The 22041-nt window shown below is 39.3% G+C and overlaps 1 protein-coding gene and 1 long non-coding RNA gene across 3 annotated transcripts in view; one reads left to right on the plus strand and one right to left on the minus strand.

Moving 5' to 3' along the window:
• Window positions 1–22041, minus strand: part of EPAS1 (endothelial PAS domain protein 1) — a 158963-nt gene that overhangs the window by 90670 nt on the left and 46252 nt on the right. The gene's annotated exons all lie outside the window — the stretch shown is intronic.
• LOC121920790 lies at window positions 5365–20366 on the plus strand. The gene is made up of 3 exons (XR_006101769.1): window positions 5365–5447; window positions 18754–18836; window positions 20231–20366. It is a non-coding gene; the product is annotated as an uncharacterized LOC121920790 (long non-coding RNA).

Genomic DNA, 22041 nt, shown 5'->3' on the forward strand with positions numbered 1-22041 from the left:
TTCACAGGTAGCAAGTCAAGAGTTTTTCACACAATGTGTTTTGTGTAGATAGAAGTCTTGCTTTACCGAATCCATCAGATGATGATATATGAAGTTATAGGGCAAGAAAAATCAAGTTAGGAGGAAACTACAGTGCACCATCAACTTATGCATTTATGTAGCGTGCGGTATGTGACAGTGCATGCCACAACACACCAGTTTTGGGTGTCTTAGTAATTGAGCAGCATAGGCTGTGTGGCAGGTGCTGATGGCCAAATGCTAAAATGTTGTTGTTAACCCAAAAAACCCACAAAAAGCTATTGTTGTTAACCGTCTTCGAAAACTCAACTCATGGCAAACCTGTGGATGAGACAGCTCCAAAACTCCCTGTCTTCCACTGCTCTGCTGAAGTCTTGCAGATTCATACCCATGACCTCCCTAATAGAGTCTATCCATCTGGTATGTGGTATTCCTCTTCTTCTACTACCTTCTACCTTTCATAGTTTTGTCTTTTCCAAAGATTCAGCCTTCTCATGATGTGGACACAGTACAACAGCCTCGATTTGATCATCTTGGCTTCTGTTCAAGGACCCATTTGTTTGTTTGTTTTTGGCTGTCTACGGTATCTGTTGCACTCAGCACTCTTCTCCAGGACCACATCTCCATTTTTTATCTGCTTTTTTCACTGTCCAGCTCTCACATCCATACATAGTGATGGGGAATACCATGGATTGGACGATTCTAACTTTAGTGCTTGGTTGTATATCTTTACTATTTAGGATCTTTTCTAACTTTTTCATGGCTGCCCTTTCCATTCCTAGTCTTCTTCTTATCTCCTGACTGCAGTCTCTGTCCTGTTCAACGTCTGATCCAAGGTAGGAGAAATCTTTTAACTATTTCAATTTCCTCATAGTCTACACTCAATTTATGTAAGTCCTCTGTGGTCATTATTTTTGTTTTCTTTATGTCCAGCAGCAAGCCTGCCTTTGCACTTTCTTTCTTGACTTTCTTCAGTAATTGTGAACAGGAAATGCTAAAACGGTTACTTAGAAATCTGAAGTACTTGCAAATAACAGGAAATTCCAAGGAGGTCCTCCACTACTGGACCAATAAAAGGATCAAAGTAAGGAACAGTGGATACCCAGAGCCTACAATGCAGGTGATCCTTCCATACTCTTAATTGCAGGATTAACCTTTTCTTTCCTAAATTGCATCTGGCACATGAGCCACTGCAGCCATCTTCTCAAACTCTTCTTTCCTCTAGTAGAGTTCTAGCAAGGCAGGATCTATTTAATCTTGTAAGAAATAAAGGTAGATTTATTTATGCACAAGAGTCAAGAACACCACTTTGAAAAATACTAGTTCCCAAAGAGCTCATATTCCCACTAAAGTAGCTCTGCCCAGCTCCAGTTACTACAATGTATTTCAAGGACCTGGCAATGCCAGACTTTTCATTCATTTCCCTGTAAACACCTTCAATAGAGCTTCTGGATTTCAAGAGAATTTTGCATCCTACTATACAACAGTGCCCTTTTCCTCTTTAGCTGTTAGTTCAGTCTTGGTGTCATGGGATCTCAGGGTGGCATATAAATAAAATCAAGTTGAACAATTTAAAATGTAAAACAATACAGAGTAATTTAAACAGACAAAAATATATTAAACCATTTAACAAGTTAACACTCAATAAAACAGCGTTAAACTATGCACAAGTACAAACTTACATGTTGACATAGTTGCAACGTTTTTTCTCCAAATAAAAGGACTGGTCTAATGCTTCTGCAGCCAAAAGGAGAACTGGCAGAACAATTGGAATAACAACCTGGGTAGAATAATAAACCTCGTTTTCCACTGATAGTAAAATGAACTAGCCCTAATTCCTCTATAACATAAATCCAGAGGCTGGAATGTAATTTTTAAAAAGTACCGATTTCTATTACTTTCCATGATATTTTTTTAAAATGTTAATTCATTGTTGTTACTTGCTGCAACATTTTTAAAAAATATAACCCATTGTACTGCTCATTACTCTCAGCAACTTTCAAAAACAACTTAAGTATAACATTTATTACATATGCAAAATTCCGGCCAACATGCCTTTAAATGTTTCAAGGACCCTTTACAAGTAACTTCTGAAAGTAGCAAGAAACCATTACTCATTACAACAGAAAAGTAACTTCATTCCCACTCATTATGATGCTTTACACGTAGGGTTGCCATATCCCGGCTGTGGGTGGGACTTTCCCGGTTTTGGGCGGGTCCGCACGGTCCTGCCCCGGTTTGCCCCCACCCCCGGGATTTCCCCCGCCCCCAGGCTGAAGGGAGGATTCCCTCCCTGCTTGGGCTCTGCCGCCGCCGGGGCCCAGGCTGGGAGGGAAAGCCTCCCCTCAGCGAGGCTCCTATTCAAATGTAGGACACAAAAAATGTGTCCTACATTTGAAAATTTTGTCCTACATTTGTTCCGGTTTGGAGGTCCTGACGTATGGCAACCCTATTTACATGACATATCTGTTAAGTGAAATTGTTGCAACCTCATTACTCTTCCAAAAGTAATTCAGTGCAGATAACTGTTACCTTTCAAGCTCTGCTTAAGTCAGGTGTGGGCAACACCTGCGGGCCAAATGTGGGCTTCCAGTTTCTCAACCCAGACTTGAACACTTTTCACCAGGCCATGCTCCTCAATGTCTCAGCTGTAGTCTATTGATTTTATTCACTTATTTAATCCATCCTTTTGAGTCAGCCAATCGCACTATGCATAACTTGGGCAAGAATGCACATCATTTATTTAGGCTGCATAATGTAGTTTGATACCGCTTTAATTGCCATGGCGCCATCCTACAAAATCCTGAGATTTGTAGTTTTATAAGCTATCAGCACTCCTTGGCAGAGAAGGCTACAGGCCAACTGCAAATCCCAGGATTCCGCAGGACAGAGCTGCAGCACTTAAAGTTGTGTCAAACTGCATTATTTCTACACTGTAGATGCACCCTTATTTAATTGATATAAATAAACTGGGTCTGTTGTAGGATCCAAAGCAGTTTACAACATGACTTAAACAAAATGCAACTAAAAAGCTGACCATAAAAAAGTTTTTTTAAAAAAATATTAGCTATCATGTCGAAAGACCAATAATTTTGAACAGTATGACTGCTGACATCCTATTCAGTAATTGTTCTGCTGGAGTTGGGATCAGTTTCTCAAAAGTACTGTACATCATTATCCTTCTCTAGAGTTGTATTCTTCCTCAGAAGAGAACTGGAAAAATATATTGTGATGCAGGCCCCAAAACCTCCCTCACATGGCTGAGATTTTAAGTTAGGGTTAGGGTTGCAAGGAAAGAGGAGCATTAAAGTAAGTTCTGTCATACTGGACAAATTGTTAATTTTACTTGGTCTTTAAAAAAAAAATCCGTTTGCTATAAGCCAATGGCCTGTGGTACAAAACACATTATCCTCTCATCTGTTCTTTGTCACTTCAACTGCCACAACAGAACATGAGGGAGCAGCCTGCCCTTGAATCATGTAATATTTCTTCTTTAGTATTCCATGAAATTATTTCTGTAACTATAAAAGTAATTCAAAGTTACAACTGCACTGCTAAAGTGATAAGTGTTTATCCCTTCTTTCCCGGTTTTGGGAATAAACAGTAATAGAATTTGGGGGATTTGTTATTGGGCACATCACAACCAAGCTGTTATTTATATTTTATTACTCCCAAGATCTGAGCATACGGAAGACCATTGGCTTAAGCATACTTCACTCTAAGTTGGATTCAGCCCAAGTCTTTGGTCCTTATATTGCAGTGTTGAACCATTTTCACATCAGCTTTCCTGAGGCCATCCCCTCTTCTCATTTCTGCTTGCCAACCTGTCTTCACATCCTGACAATGATCCTTTAGGTTGGTATTTTAATATGGAGACCTCCCCTGGCTTTCACTCTAATGTGAGCATCAAAGGGTGTGTCTACACTTTGGAAATAATGCAGATTGACACCACTTTAACAGCCATGGCTTCATCCTACAGAATTCTGGGATTTGTAGTTTTGTGAGGCACCAGCAAACTTTGGCACAGAAGGCTAAAGACATTGTCTCAGGATTCCACAGGATGGAACTATAGCAAATTAAGTGGTGTCAAACTGCATTATTTCAATAGCATAAGATGCAACTGATGTTACTACCAACATCAGAGAGCATGGATGCTGCTCCTTCTTAAAAGACATTCAATATAGTTTGCTTGCACTGCCAGTACTTCCACACACAGACTCATAGAGTTGGAATAAGGCTTAACATGCACTCCCTTTTGTATTATATATTATTAATGTATGTTTTCCCCTTCCTTGTGTTTTATAAAATTTGTTATAGTTTCTGCCTGTTGGAGATACTACAGTGGTTACCAATCTGCAAAACCCTCACTTCATCTCTTCAGGTTGAAGGCCACAAATCTTTTGTGTGTATTGGTGAGTTTAAAATGTGTCCTTTAGTAATCAGCTTGCAAATATCTTCTGCTTGTTTATTATTAGAAGCCAGAGTACAGTTGCTACTGTATGTTGACAACCAGATTTCTGTCACCCTCTTCTCACATTGTTTTGAGAGGTGCTATTTACTTCTAGGAATCCATTAGAGCTTCTGTAGCAAACAAACAGCCCGGCAATGCTGCTTGCTTAGGAACAAGGAGGATACATGAAAACTGATATTTTTAAAAAAGCAAGTGAGAATGCCACAGCTTCTACCTGTCTGCAGAATGATAGCCCCATGGTCGGACATGGAAACCACTGGAGTGTCCTTGGGTGAGTCACATACTCTCACCCCAGAAAACCCTGTGATAGGTTTGCCTTAGGGTCATCATAAGTCAGAAACAACTTGCAGGCACACAATAATAAAATTAAATACCTTAAAGGCACAAAATCTTGTCTGATGTTAGAAACGAAACGAAACTTGAAGCCACATACAAACACACAGACCTCCTGCACTGACAGAACTGCAAGTTTTAATATCTCTGGATACAATGGATACAATGGTACTATCAAAGCTTCGGAAAGTTACTTTCTTGGACTACAACTCCCAGAACCCCTTGAACTAGCATGTTTCCTGTTACAGTTGTAGTCTAAAGAGGTAACTTCCCCAAGCTCTATGCATTATGCAAAAAGGAACAAAAGAAAGAAAGAAGCTGCGAAAGCAGTGAAGGATAGGCACTCTAGTTTCTTCCTCAGCAGCCCACGGTAAAATGCAACAAGAACTGTCCTTGACATTTGGGAAATGGCAAGCACAGGACCTTGGCTGCCAAGCTACACTAGTTCAAAACAGCCCCAGGGAGTATAAATGGTATTTTCATATTTGACACCCTGATAGCTCCCGTTAAAAAACACAAGAATTTCCCCCTCTGAATGAAGCTGCAAGTTTCAACAAACTGGTGAGACCACTGATCACCATGATGGAGAAACACACACAGAGTAGTGCAAAATATTTCAGATAAAGTAAGTGCTTCATATGCTGTTTTCTGGCTGCAAATCATGATGGGGGTGCCCAGTGCTAAGGGAAGTCGACGTTGCCTTTTTCCTCATTAACCTATCATTAACCTATCATTCTGCAGACAGGTAGAAGCTATTGATCACAACTCCCACATGCCCCAAATTAGGCTTAATAATGTTTTAAGACTCATTATGGCTTTCTAATTTCGTTACCTCACAGGGACCACACCCTTTGACAATACAATCTTGTGGTGGAAAAGATATGGTAACAAAAGGCTAAGAATAGATCAGAAACACAGGAAGTTTGCTTTAGGATGTTAAAAAAGAAAGAGACGATGTTTTACTGCATTACATTCATGCTGGGGGGGGAACACTGGCTTTAAAGGGAGAGAAAGAAACACACACAGAGAGAAGAGTATAAGCTAGAAGCATTCAGAGGGTATCATTCATTTCAACAGTTAAATGGCCAACTCTCCTTTCGTATTCTTACTGCTGCTCATGTGCAAATTACTTTTAATTGGGAAAAATTAGCTTTTATTTCATTACCTCTCACAGACAAAAGGGATGGCACATTTGTTTTACAGCTACTCCAGCACTTGCTCTGTCCATTAACATGGACAAATCAAAGTCAATTTAATCTCTTAAATCACATTTTCAGAAGATATTGTTCTGAACATTCTGCAAACAGTAGATGATCACAACAGGATGAATTCATGTTTCCACACATTTCTGGAAGTTTGTGCATTTTAAATATTATTATTTAGACCAGTATTCCCCAACCTAGGACCTTATCAAACGGGAGGCAAAGCACCCAAATCCCATGGATAAATGGGGTTTAGATTCTGGGAATATCCCACAAAAGCAGGATTGTTTTCAGATGATGTCAGGCTAATTGAGCATTAATGTCACATTAACCCATGCAGAAAGTTTACTTTTGGGAAAATCCAAACACCATCATTCTCAGCTGGCATGTGGATTATGGGACTTGCAGACCAACACATCTGAACAGTATGTTGTCAACATGACTGCATGTTTGTGTTTCATTAATTCTATTCAACTACAATAGCACAGCTTCTGACAACACTTGTGTGCTAAATTTCAGGAGCTGGACTACCAAAAGCGTTTGCAGGGAAAGAGGGGTAGAAAAATAAAATAAAATAAAATATCCCTTACTGAACTGAAAAAAGTTGTCCATTTTGTGGGAATCTTAGCTAGTTCATCACCCAGACCCTGAAACAATGCATTTTTAAAAGTAATTTGTTACTCTTTAAGTTGTAAATTGAAACCATTACTTATTACATCATGAGACAGGTTGGATAGATAAGATAGATTCCTACATGAATGGGATTTGCAGAAACTCGTAATGGGACTTGCAGAAATGGCGGTGGCACAGTAGGGTGTGCTCTAAAATCCAGTGATTTTTCCATCTAATGAAGTTTTATCTGGTTTCTTAAATTCTTATTTTGTCTACCTGATACAGGTAATGTCATTATTTGTAACACATTATTCCAAGTTATGACTATTTCATTAGCTTTTAGCTTGCTTCTGAGCTCCATTAAAAGTACCCCCCCCCCCCCAAGCATTAGATGGCTCAGGGATAACATATTTGTTGGTCTTCTCCTGTATCAGTCTACCTATCCACTGAGTTTGCCAGCAAGATCTATCTTTTCTCCAATGATCCTGATGTTAGAAATACAGCAGGGTGCAATTAGAAAGAGGGCCTTTACAGTGTTGGCTCACCTTTAAAATGCCTTCCAGAGAGGGACCTTCCTAGCATCTACATTACCATCAATTAAAGCTTTTATTCATAACAGTGGCCATCTCTTAATAATTTCTACTGCAAAAGGAATGAATAAATACTATTCTATAGGTTGGAAAACTGAAGGAAAAACAATACTTTTATGACTTCTTGTGGGTCAATTTGTGGTTGTGTGCCTTTAAATTGTTTCTGACCTACAGTGTCCCAAAAGCAAACCCACCACAGGGGTTTCTTGGCAAGATTTGTTCAGAGGGGGTTTGCCTTTTTCCTCTGAAGCTGAGACACTGTGACTTGCCCAAGGTCACCCAGTGGACTCCTGTGGTTGACAAAGGATGCATACCCTGGTCTCCAGGGTTGTAGTCCAATGCCCAAACCACTACTCCATAGTTGTTCACCATGCTGGTAGATACATATATAATTTAAAGAACTATCATAGTTATGCCAATGCAAATTCAGAACTGTCCAGACTACTCTGGAATATCTCACTAGTTGCACAAAATAAAACACTACAAACTAAGTTCTGCTTTAAATGAGTAGTTAAAACCAAATCCAGGTGCCTAAAGGAAAACACATTACCTTTAATTATTAGCAAAAAGAAATTAAATCCTGGGAATCAGCATTTTATATTTCAGCTAAACTCAAGTGCAGTGCCTCCCTCATGTAAAAGACTATTGGATACAAGTATACTTTAGCAGACTGTGCTCAAAAGAGACCAAATGATGGGATAACCTCAGAGCCAGCTCTACTTTTAGGCCAGATGAGACAGATGCCTCAGGCAACAGATTTTGGGTGTCATAAAACAACACCAGATTGTTAGTTTTCTAATTTGTTGATATACACACACTGTTAACAATGGTAAAATATATTTGCGAGATTTTTCTCTTCCATTTGCCAATATAATTCAGCTAGTATTAAGCATGATGTATTTCTCCTGGAGGGGTTATAATTTGTTCTTTTGCCTCCAGCTGTAAAATGTTATGGACCAGCTCTAGCTATACTGATGAATCTAGTTATCTATTTCAACTCACATACCTGCCCTTCCAGTAAAAGCTGCTTAGCACCATGAAACACAAATACAATTGCTGAAATGCACAGTAAACCTACAGATTATAAAATTTCAGTATAAACATAAGAAACCCATATCGCAACAAGACACACTTGTTGCAAAAATCTTACTTTAAAAAAATCCACTCAGTGGCTCATAAATAATGCAGACACAAGGTTCAGTAAATCTACTTGGGGACAATATTCCAAAATATGGATGTCATCACCAAAGAGGTGACCTGAATCAAATGTATATATAAGCAAAATATAGATCAGATGATGTAAAGGAATAAGAAGAGATAGGTTCCATAGTTTAAGTTTCACTTGCTTCTTGGTATTTTTTTCAAAACACATGGGAGAGCTGGATGCAGACACTTGAAAAAGCTACACTAGCACATGGGGCAATGGATTCAAACTACAGGAAAAAAGATTCCACATAAACATTAAGAAGAACTTCCTGATGGTAAGAGCTCTTCAGCCACAGAGGTGTTTTTGTTTTGTTTTGTTTTGAGAAAAACAGAAGCTGGATGGGAGTGTTCTGATTGTGTATTCCTGCATGGCAGGAGTTGGACTGGATGGTCCTTATGATCTCTTCCAACTCTATGATTCTATTATTCTAGTGTGGGTCTTTTTGCTACTGTTTTCAACTACAGTTCCCTTAATGACCCAGTATCCACATTCTGAGAGTTGCAATGGCCCCCAAAAGCAACTTTACAAAGTTCTGATCATTTCAGTGTTTGGCTGGGATGTCATCAGGAATAAAGTCAGTGTATGCTGTATTGACTCCCAATATGGAAAAAAGACATGGCAAGTATTCATTGTCTTATACTGGAAATTATTCCTTTTAAATCAAAAATGGTCTGGTTGATTGGTCTACAATAAAGTTTCCTCATTAAGAGAAGGTAGCCAGTAGTCACTAGGACTGCCTGGTAAGGATTATCCCAGCCTGAGATTTTGGTGGTAAAACTTGAGATCTAAGGATAACCCCTGTAATGTTAGATGGAGCAGCCAGATGTCACCGTATTTTGCCTTGACTTCTCATAAGGAAGAAATCGATTACTATCTGATGTTCTGTTGTTGGCTGTTTATCGATACATTTCCTGTATTGCTATGTACTGTATATGCATTATCCTACTTGTGAGTATGTATTTTCCCTGGATAATGATTAACCTTCCATTTTGAAGCCAAGCCCTCCCTTCAGTCCATCTGCCTTGGTCCAGGCCTCGGAGGTTGAGAGGAACTGCTGGACCTCTTACCCTTTCCCGTCACCACTCCCTTCTCCTTCTGTGTTATGTCTTTTTAGATTGTAAGTCTGAGGGCAGGGAACCGTCTAACTAAAAGGATTGCATGTACAGCGCTGTGTAAATTTACAGCGCTTCATAAATAAAGGTTAATAATAATAATAATAATAATTACAGTGTGAAGAGGGATACTAGACAAGATAGGCTTTTGATCTGGTCCGGCAAAGATCTACTTTTCTTAGTGAAAAACAAAACCACAGAACACTGTGATTGTTACATTACAGATTATCCATTCTGCAAGTCTAACTTGAGTGTGCTTGTATATGCCTGAAATACACAACACTTCCCAAGGCTTTCACACTGCCTAAAATACAATTTTATATGTTATTACAAGCAGCCATTGATAATTTTCTCTTAATGTTTTATCTTTATCTCATTATAAAGTAATGAGAAGATGCTGCAAAATGCTGATAAGTCTCTTGATTATTATCCTGGATTGGACATGGAGTACACACCCTTTAAACCTGAACATCAAACACCCCGATAGGGAAGGGTTATGCATGGAATGTATGTAGGAAAGCTGGTTCCTGTGCAGAATGAAATTAATTCCAGTGTTTAAGAACAGCCAAGTCTAGAGGCACCTGAAAGGCAAAGTATAACCTTATTTGCCTGTAAAGTTGAGGTCACAAAAAGGGCAAAAAGGATCCTTCGACTGCCTAGGCCCAAATTTAATAGGCAATATAATGAATTCCAGAGCAGGGAGTAATTACATCCTGGGACAACAACTACCAGGACTACCAACAACTGCCATCATGGGGGATACTGGGAGTTATAGTCCAAAAGTAAGAGAGAGAGAGAGCAGAGTTGTTCACTACCCCTTTTCTTAATTGACTCCAAATAATCCAGAGTAGCAACTATGTCTGAAAAAATGTGTTTATATCCATGAAAGCTCATCAAAAATTTAAAAAACCAGTTGGTCTTAAAGGTGCTGCTACTTTATTATTACTATTATGTTTTATATAGCGCTGTAGATTTACACAGCGCTGTACGTACAAACAATAAAATAGATAAAGTAAACCTGCCCTTGGCATAAAATCTAAGAAATAATAGCATAATACATATAAATAATATATAACAATACAGGAAAGGGTTCAATAAAGTAAAGCAGGCAACAAATGAAAAACATCAAATAACAAATAATAGTCACACAATGCCTGGGAACGTTTCTCTGAACATTCCTTTTCCCCAGGGACGTAGCCAAGGGGGGGGGGGGGGTTCTTGGGGTCCGGACCCCCCTTCCATTAGAAAAATGAATGGTGCGTGCTGCTGCGCCGCCGCACCCCCCTTCTTAAAATCCTGGCTACGTCCCTGTTTCCCCCCACTCTTCTCCTCCATTCCTTCTTTTTATCTTCCAAATGATTCTGTTTCATCAACAAATGTAACCATTTCACTGGTCATCCCCATTCAAATAATAAATTAGAACAAGTTAGAATGCATTAGTCCCAATACCCAGTACAGATCCTGAGAGGATCCCACATATCCTTCATATGAAAAATGCCTGGAAAACTAGAAGAAGAAAAGTTACTTTTCTGGAGAATCTTGGAATTATAGTGTAGCAAGGCAACTCTTCTAAACTCTTTATAGGTTCTTCTTTCTTTAATTTGTACATAAAATTATTCTACAAAAAAGGAAAATTCTAGAAAGAAAAGGCCCTAGTGAAAAGGCATGGGAAACTTGGATGCTTGTTGCCAAGTATTATAGCAATAGGCTCTCAACGGAGCTTTTAAGATCATTCTCTCCCCACCCCACCTCCTTTACAAGGAGTTCAAAAGTCAAAGCTTTCCCAAAGACTTCCAATGCCTGGTACACATGTTGTCTGCTTAGAGCTCCCAACATTTAATTATACAGAACAGACTGAACCCTCTTCCTATCTGACAATCCCATGGGAGCCCACTGAGTTCACTGTGACCACAGAGAGAATATGAAAGCAGCCCAGGATAACCTTAAAATGAGTCTTCACTGTCACAGACATGTTTTCACCAGTTTTTGTAAAGAGCAAGACATAATATAAAAGCTGACACAACATACAGAGTGGGTGTGGGAATTGTTTGAGTTCCCTTCAGCCGTATCCAGCAAAGCCAAAAGTTAAGGACAATGGAAACTCCAGTCCATGATCATCTACAGTTTCCAATCCATGATATGAGTGTTCTTTAATTCCTGCTCTCCCATCCCATAAAGGTGACATAGAACATTCACAGAACTAGGTGTGAGGTTTTAATTCTGCCAAAGAGTATAAATGCTTTTTAGCATAGCAGGTAAACCTATATGACTTATGAGCCCATACTCAATAGTTCTTGCATATCAAATTTTCACATACTGTCATACTGCCTCTAGAATGCAGCCTCTTGGGGTGGGGAACTGATTTTAATTAAGGGCAGAGGATCAAATGTGCCGTTTATGTCTCGTGGGATGGCATCCACCAGATTCTTGCCATCCCATTCGCGTTAGGATAAAAACAAATGCAATTACCCTGCAGAAATATAAAATCATCAAGCAAAATTGTAGTCAATTTCAGCCATTCATAGGTATCCACAATGAAGTAAATTGTCTTCTGATCAAGTCTAGCATACGTGACTGACTCTGAAGATCAGGGTTTGAATCCCTGGTTTGCCATGAAAACCCACTGGATGACCAGCCTCAGAGGAAGCCAAAGAAAACCCCCATCCCCCCACCCCCGAAACAAATCATGCCAAGAAAACCCTGGGATGGGTTTGCCTTACAGTCGCCATAAATCGGAAACGACTTCAAGGCACACAACAACACAGCAATACATCCAGTTCTATCCAGACATGTGTTATAGAGCATTATTCAAAATTAAGAAATAACATTACAGATTCGCTTTTAATTTAATATTATATTTATTAATCTCATGTCTCAATGTGCTTATATTGTTAGTGATCAATAGAATTTATTCACACAGTACAATTGGATTGACTATGACAATTTCCTATTCAGGAAAAAAGCTGAATAGATCTTTATACCGAACACTGTTTAGAGGCTAAATGCGCTTTTGGATCTGATCTGTTTTTTTTTTAAAAGACCTTGCACCTAAAATTAGTTTTAAGCTATATCTTTTTAGCACCTGAATCCAGTTCTTTTTCCATCTCCTAATTTTGACTTCTGAGCACTAAGTCACCTACACACACACACACACACACACACACACACACACACAGAAAGAGAGAGAGAGCATGAAGATTATCGCTCTGCGTCCTTCTGTTCCGTTCTGAGCACGGAACGGAAGGCGCAGGGACGAGTGCGGAACGAGTGGGGGACGGATTTTACCGCACGCACCCGTCCCTCATTCTTTCCGTTCCCCCTCTCTTCCGTTCTTAATCCGTTCCAGAGGGGGAAATTTTTGAGAACTGTTCTGAACACTTCTCAAAAAGCGTTCCCTCTGGAACGGAATGGGCAGGGAAGAGAGGTGGAACAGAACGAGTGAGAGATGGGTGTGTGCAGTAAAATCTGTCCCCCACTCATTCCATTTCCAGCCGGGCCGGGCCGAGAACCCAGTGCGATAAAGTTCCATATGCCACACTCATATATATTTATACCAACACCAAAAGAACACTAAAACCAAAAGAATGCTCATTCATATATATATATATATGAGTGTGGCATATGGAATTTATCAAGTGGTTAGTTTGAAGGTTACAACCTTTTGGTGTTCTTTTGGTGCCCCTTAGTTCAGAAATCCAGGCTTCAGTAGTAAAACTCAGAAAACTTTTATTCAGTAACTGGAGATGTACACCACAGAAATTTGTTGTCACAACTAAACAGCAAGCCTTAGCAAGGCATAATTAAAGCACACACAATTTCAAATCTTTGACAGGCACCCTTCTCATTTGTTACCAAAGCTAAACAATATTTTTCTTTTATGTTCCCATTATGCCTCTCTGCTTTACTTTTTCTGCCCATGTTCCCAGGAAAATGACTTTGGATATACTTGAGCCAAGCTTAACTCACCTCCAGCTCATTTATCACAAAGGACTGCAAGCAACAATATCTAGTAATGAACACCCTAATGTATGTCCCATAATTTTCCCTCAGTATTGTAGAAAAAAATTACCACCATATGACATCAAACGTACATGGCTATCTCTTTCTAGGTTAACATTTCAAACTATGGCAGGCCGGATGCATGATGCTGCTCCTGACACTTACCAAGCATTATTGTCTTTTGTAATGAGTCATGCAAGATATGACAAAAGTATAACAGTCTCAGTTTAGTCATCTTGACTTCTAGGGAGACTTCAGGCCTGATTTGCTCTAGGGCCCATATATTTGTCTTTTTAGTGGCCCACAGTATCTACAGAACTCTTCTCAGCACCACATCTCCAAATTAGTTGATTTCCTATTAGCTTTCTTCATTGTCCCGTTTTCACAACCATACAGACATATGATGTCTTTAGTGTTCAATTATATTTCTTGACGCTTCAGGATCTTGTCTGTTTCCTTGATGAGCTTGCCTGTCCACATCCTAATCTTCAGGTTTCTTCACTGCTGTCTCCATTCTAATTAATGACTGAGCTAAGATACAGAAAATAAAAAATTATATCAATGGGGTCCTTCCCACTGGCAGAATAACGCAGGTTGTGATTCGGCTTCGCTCTGTGTCTGTACCTGATTTCAAAAGATACTTCGTTCTCACTATAAAAAGGGATCTTTTTTATGCCAGTTGAATCATTTTTTTCATCCCCATTTATAGTCTGCGCCGCTTCAAGATGGGGATGGGGGAAGCCGAGGATGGAGCACAAGCCAGCAGGGGAAAGAGAGCCAAGGCTGGCGGGGACGGCAATGAGGTCAGCGGGGGAAAAGCCAAAGCCGGTGGGCACAAAGGCAAGGTCGGGGGACCCGGAAAGATGGTTGACAGGGGACTTTTTTAAAAAAAATAAAACTAATCAACAAATCAACAGATTGGTCAAGCAGCTACTTGCCAAGGCAAGTAGTTGCCTGATCAATCTATCAATTTTTCTATTAGTTTTATTTTTTTAAAAAAATAGCATCCCTCTGCCATTTGTCCCTCCCCACAGAAAGAACTGATTCTGTTCTGATGTTCCCACTTATTGGACATGTGTCAGAATCGATTCTTTTGAAAAGAACCGCCAAAAATGTGCTATCAAGAAACCCATTTTTTTTTCCTTTTGCCCTGCTTTATCGCAACAGAATTCGATCAAATAAGGATCAAATTCGATTCCCAGTGGGAACGAAGGTCATATAACCCTATTTGCGATTCGCTTTAAATCGTAATGGGAATGACCCCAAAGTCTTAATCATCTGTTTCAAAGTTACAGTTGGCCTTCCTTATCCACAGATTTTTTATCCATGGATTCAAGCATCCACGGCTTGAAATATACAGAAAAAGCATAAATTCCAAATAGCAAACTTTGATTTTCCATTTTATATAAGGGACACAATTTTGTTATACCACTGGATTGAATGGGACTTGAGCATCCACAGATTTTGTTATCCACGGGGGGGGGGGGGGGGTGTCCTGGAACTAAATCTGAGTGGATAACAAGGTCCCACTGTATATAAATCATCTCTGCTCATTCTTTTTGTTTTCTTAATGTTCAACTGTAAACATGCTTTTGCCCTTTCTTACTTGATATTTTCAGCAATCCTTAAAAGTTTTTGTTATCTTCTCCTAGTAGTATGGTGTCATCTGCATATCTTAAATTGTTGATGTTACTTCCTTTAATTTTCATGCCTTCTTCCTCTGAGGCAAAAACATAGTACAGTTCAAGAGGTGGGGAAAACAGCTGATACCATGAATAAAAGACAGCAGAGAATATTTGAAGAAAACTGCAAAGTGCTCTGCTGTGAATGGGTAAATGGGATGATTGTGGGTGAACAACAAAGACAAAATTTCATATATTTTCAGAAAGATATCTTTAGAGAAATGTCAGCAGAGCTCTAGAGTAAACATGCATAGGATCAAGCTGTAGATGTATGCAGAAACACAATGCCAATAAGCATAATACTGCCTGAGGTAAGAACACAGGCCCTACTAATTTCACTAGGAAAAAGGGTTAAGCACATTTTACTCCATAAAGGAATTCCAGGCATGCCTAATCTCAGCATTTCCACCATATTGCTGGATGAATTTGTCAAGTTAATAATTCTTACACTGACTGCCAAGTTGTGGAGGAAGAATTAATTAACCTGACTTTGTTTTGCATTCTACAGATGGAAAACAAGAGGTACAGGGGCTATATTTTTCAACACATGAAAAGTGTTACCTGCTCCATGTTATGATGTGATTGGCTATTAGCACTGGATTATGCTAGAAGCAGCAAAGAATGTCTGCCTCAGAAATTCAAGAAATAAGATATTTACATTCAGATTTTCCTAGGCGTTGGAAATTTGTCATAATAGCCTCGTCCACATTCTCTGAGTTTAGGGGCACAGGGGTCCCATGAATGTGGAAAAAATGCAAATAACAAAAACACTATGTTTTTACCTGAGAGAGCACCTCTCTAGAAATCTCTAAGTCCTCCAGTGCAATTCTGTGGTCAACGTCTATCATACAGAAGAAATGTGCTGGAGGAGCAACAAATGCATAGTGGAATGTTCTATTCAGGAATCTTTAGGTCCTTCAGTACGACCTTTGGTTAAAGCTGACCAAAGAGTTGCCCTGGAGGACCTAGATATTCCTAGAAAGAACATATACACAATCAAAGCACTCCCAACAAGTGGTCATCCAGTCTTTGATTGAAAAACTGCAAAGAAGGAGACTCTACCATACTGTAAGGCAGCACATCCACATCAGTTACTTTCAGGAAATTATTCCTAATATTTAGGTGGAATCTTTTTTCCCATAGTTTGAATCCATTGCTCTGTGTTTTTGTCTCTGGAGCAGCAGAAGACAAGCTTGCTCTTTCTTCCATATGACATCATTTCAAAATTTAAACATGGTTATCATATTACCTTTTAACTTTTTCTTCTTCATGCTAAACATACCCAACTCCATAAGGGCATGGTTTCCAGATGTTTCACCAATTTGGTTGCCCTCCTCTGGACATGTTCCACCTTGTCCACATCCTTTTTCTGGTGGCCAAAACTGGAAACAGTATTCAAAGTGAATTCTGACCAAAGCAGAATAGAGCAGTACTATTACCTCCCTCACGAGGCACAATTTATAGCACCATGATTCCACTTTACTTGGCGTGACAACATGCTGCAGAATCCCCAGGGTCTGGAATTTAGCAAGGCACCAGAAGTCTCTGGACAAGAATTCTCAGTATTCCTCCACAGACTGCACACCCCAGGGTCCTGTATTTTTTGCCATGGGGAATCATAGCACTATATTGTGTTCTCTGGAAAGACCTTTAGTTTTAGTTTTCTATCTCATATTCTGCTGGGAGACAGAGAAATGTGTCTGTTAAGAGTGTCTGTTAAGGGCAGGAATAGGAGTGCCAGGTAATAAAACAGCCACAGGGCTGAACAAAAGACAACATGGCTAAAAGAACACTGGAAAATGAACACACCAACTCTTTAGGAAACTAAATATGTGATGGGCTTGAAAAGGCATGTGGCTAAACCAAAGACAACACTGGGCAGAGTTTGGAGATCCATTCCAAGACAGAATGCTAGATTAGATGAGCCTTTGGTTGATTCATACAGGTCTAATAAATTATTTGCAACTATCCCTCATACACGTAGGTGAAAAAACAAAACAAAAAACTTCCACTGTGAATCTTAAGATGGAGTATTTTCTGATTCCAACGAGAATTCCATAGTATTGAAAGGTCTAAAAATGCCCCATGTTCACAGAACTATATGTGGAGTGCAGAATCAAGAGTATTTCAGAATACACGGATACTCAGAAGCCAGAAAATCCATAAACACGCATTTTGAGTAGCTGCCTGCCCTCGTCTGCAAAAGAAAATATAACCTACTCAAGGCTCATCTCAGGATCTAGTGGGAGGTATACCTGCATTTACTGGGATTTTAAAAAATATATCAATATGATATACGCCCTCTATCAGTTTATTTCTCATGAATTTCCAGAACTAACAATAGCTTTTTAAATAAAGGGCATGGGGTGGAATATTTAGAATTCTCAGCCTGAGAGCACTAGTGCCTCACCAAACTACAAACCCCACAATTCCACAGGATGCAAACGTGGCAGTTAAAATAGAATCAAAGTGCTATGCCTGTATAGTGTGGAAAGGCCATAGGTTAAAACACTTCCTCTGTACTGTGCTGCATTCCCAGTATGGCCTCTTATTTTTTTCCCCCTGACTTTCTACAAATAAGATGCTTAAAGTAGTATAATGCTTTATAACTATGATACATTTGCACTACAAGTATACATTTAGAATACAGAAATGAATAAATGTGCCAGACTAGGCCAGAAATACTGGGGGAGACATATGGGGGAGATGTTCACAGAGCAAATGATTGACTGGGAAAGAAACTCCACCTTTCCCACAGTTAACCACACCTTAAATAGGGAAAAAAATGAAGATGAAGCAGTAATATATTCAGGGAATGACTGGATGCAGGAGTGAAAATAACTATTCTGAGATTTTATAAGGTGTGAAATCCAGAAACAGAATAGCCCCATGTTTACCAAAATGATTGGTTGGCCCCAGTGGATGAGTCCGCAAATTAAATGGAATTGTTGATATACTTTTTACCCTTCTGTGGTGTGACTTAGGAGGCAATATGTCTAACCAAGACCTAAGTATGCACACAGGGGGCTAATATCCAAATATCCAACTTCTAGTTTTAACAAGAAACAGCTATTACTTCCTGAACTGTTCACATCCATGAATACCAGGTGTGTAGGCTATATTTCAGAGGAAGAAACTGGCAAAGCCACCACTGAGTAATTCCTTGCCTAAGAAAACAATATGAAATTTATGAGGTCACCCTAAATTGACAGGCAAAATTCAAGAATCCATGAAATTCATGGATTTGGCATAAGCTGACAGGTAATTTGAAGGCACGCGCGCGCGCCCACACACACACACACTTTTAAACTTAACCTGAGAATTCTGGGGAAGGTAATTTGTTCACTGGGGACTGTTACAGATCAAGAAATAACTGTCACTGTTCTGATTTGCATATAAGCAACATTAGCCACAAAGTTGTTTGTACATCATTTGACTACAGGGTGTAATTATTTCCCTTTCAGAACAGAACAGGAGCTAATGTTTTCCTGCTTTATGAGTTTATTAGTATACTGTTTCTTTTATAGTTCCCAAATGCCAGGGTCTTGCCCTAAGTCTCAGCTCCTCATCACTCTCATCTGAGCCTCCATGCAAGGGGAGGAAATTTAAGGTGAGAAAGGAAAATACTGTGCATTGCTGCCCCCAGTTGCTCTAGGTGTTTTGGAACAGGGGTTTCACTTGTCCACTTCTTCCCCTACCAAAATTGCTCAAACCACTGCCACAGCAGGGGAAGGAGTCACCACAGGGAGTTACTTAATTTCCCCAGTATTTTGCTGCCTCAAGAGTTGCAGAATATGGGACTATGGGACTGCTCCTTTGTGGCTTTTTCTATCAAATTGACAACTTTCCTATTTCTGTTTCCACTTCCCTTACCCTGCCCTAAATGATTGAAGAAGCAGTAGAGGCTGAGCTTCCTTTCTTGATCTGAGATGTATGTGGGTTGTATCACTCAGCCAAAAGGCTCCTGTCACTGTATTTTCTCCCCCAGTTCTGCTGTGGTTCTTGATTTCTTTCTCTTTTAATAATTCTTGATTTTGCTTCTCTCTATTTCTCATCCTTTCTCCTTCTCTCCTACAACTCCTAAACTTCTTCTCCTTAATCTCTCTGTCTCTCACACACACAAACACAACACACTTACTTACCATTCCCCACAATCCCGAGGTATACTCGACAAGAGTATCTCTTGTTCTTCTCCCCCTCCCCCTCCACCACCTACTCTGTCTCCAGTTTTTGGCTCAACATCTTCTCTCTTCACCCTCATTATTACTATTATTACTATTACTACTACTACTACTACTATTATTATTATACTTTATTTCTATAGTGCTGTAAATGTACACAGCGCTTTACATACAAATAATCAAATCAATAAAAATATAAAACCTGCCAATGGCGTACAATCACTCACTCCCCTACTTCCCTCATAAGTTCTAGAGGCTGTCTGCACTGCAAAAATAATCCAGGTTGATACCACTTTGACTGCCATAGCTCAATGCTATGGAATTCTGGGAATGATTTTGTGAGACATTTAGCCTTATCTTTCAGAGAGTCTGGTGCTACAACAAACTATAATTCGCAGAATTCCATAGCATTGAGCCATGACAGTTAAAGTGCTGTCAAAGTGAATTATTTCTGCAGTGCAGATGCAGCTCTAGTCACACTTGCCTTTTCCTCTTGCTTCCATCCTCCCTCTCCAATTTTCCTAATTACATTTTCTTGTCCCTTGTTCCCTATCTCTCTTCCTCCTCCCTTCTTTCTCATATATCTTCTTTCTTCCTCCTTCCCTCTTTCTTTGCCTCTCCATCTCCTTTCTTGAAACCATGACTAGGACATGATGAGTCTCAGAATTTCAAAGTTGTTTCTTTAAAACACAATAGGGGTTGCTTCTGAGCAAGACCATACAGATAGTAGGACACAAATATCCTCATTATCATCTCTACTTCCCCCAAATATTTTGTGACTAATATTAATACTTTTATGATTATTATAATTATGATGTTGCAGGTGATGGAGGATTCCACAACACTGTATGGAGAAGAAGACAAAAAAGTAGAAGAAGAATTCAAAATTGTGCATGTGTGCACAAACACCTACCTATAAACTACATTTTTACAAGTAGCTTTGAAAAACAAGCCAGAAAGACTCCGTCCATTTCATTCTCACAAAGATGAAATTTTATATAAATATAAAAGAGAATCAACAGTCCCATGTCTCTTTTGCTTCTATAAATGCAACGTAACATAAATTCTAACCTTTTTTGCTGACCCATTTTATAACTAAAAGCTATGTTGTTTTGTGAATCAAAAAAAGAAAAGCGAGAAGAGAAACAATGCCTCTCTGTAATGCAGTATTTTTGTAACCCTTTTTCTTTCTCAGGAGATTAGAACACAAACGTCCCAGCTGCCTTGTTTCACATGGCTAAGGCACACAAAACTCATACTCTTCCAAAGGCCTTTAATTCTCATGGGTCATTCTAATTAGTAATTCTCTTAATAGAACTGGAAACATGTGACAGACTTTTGAACACCTTATCTTGTTCATTTGTACAACCTTGCAGAGCAGACTGCTATGACAGGCAGAATTTCAACAGGATTTTAAGTCTGACTTGAATCCTAAGGAACTAGCTAAATCCACTGAAATTCCCTTCAAGTATCATCAGTGTTTAAAATAGCCTCAATAAACTGTTTCAGGGTCATTTTTTCACTCAGGGGAATATATGTGTGGACATTTGCTACAGAGCAGACCAAATGAATCCACACAAATGAATCTGACGACTGGAAGAATTGCAGAGGCCTTAAACTACTGGTAGGGTTTTCAGACTTGGCATCCTAAAGCTCTCACTATGCCCAGCCAACACAGACAAGCTGGTATGGTGCGATTTGGCCTATGAAATCTGGATAGCATCAGGTTAGAAGATGATGTCCCAAGGACACGTGGACCTTCAGATATTGATGGACTCAGCATGGAGATGTATGCTAGGAGTTGTAATCCAAAATTCTGGGGGACATCCAGGGGTAACAGATGACAGGGTGACAGATTCATTCAAGGAACAACCATTTGAAGATGTACCTCCAGTTTTAGTTAGTGAAGTAAAAGTTACACTCAGAGCACTTGAGAGAAATACATCACCAGAAACAGATGGCATAGCGCTGCTTCAAGATACAGGGACATAATCTACTCTAATTCTGACTAAAATAACTTGGAAATATGGAAAACGAAATGATAGCCCCACAGATTGGAAATGCACAATATACATTCAAATCCCCAAGAAGGGGGACAACAGGGATTATAGTAACCACTGCATTAATTTCCCATGCAAGCAAAGTGATGCTCAAAATTCTACTACAGACACTGACCATGGAGCAAGAAACAGCAGATGTCTAAACTGAATTCAGGAAAGGAAGAGATACTTGAAATCATATTGCAAATATACATTGGATAACCGAGTACACTAAATAATTTCAAAAGAAAATCAGCCTGGTGTTTATAGATTATAGTGAAGCCTTTGATTGTGTAGATCATGAAAATTATGGATTGCATTGAAAGAAATGGGTGTGACATAACATTTGATTGTCCTGATATATAATCAATGCATAGGACATGAAGCTACCATTATAACAGAATATAGAGAAACGAAATAGTTTCCAATTTTCAAGGAAGTCAGGAAAGGCTGCATTTTATCACCTTATCTATTTAATTTGTGGGCAGAACATATCAGACATAAAACATGATTAGATTCTGAGGAAGATGGCATGAAAATTGGAGGTGATAATACTATACTACTAGCAGAAAATAGCAAAGACTTGGAACCATTC

The sequence above is a fragment of the Sceloporus undulatus genome, chromosome 1 (genome assembly GCF_019175285.1).
Source record: "Sceloporus undulatus isolate JIND9_A2432 ecotype Alabama chromosome 1, SceUnd_v1.1, whole genome shotgun sequence".
Taxonomy (NCBI): domain Eukaryota; kingdom Metazoa; phylum Chordata; class Lepidosauria; order Squamata; family Phrynosomatidae; genus Sceloporus; species Sceloporus undulatus.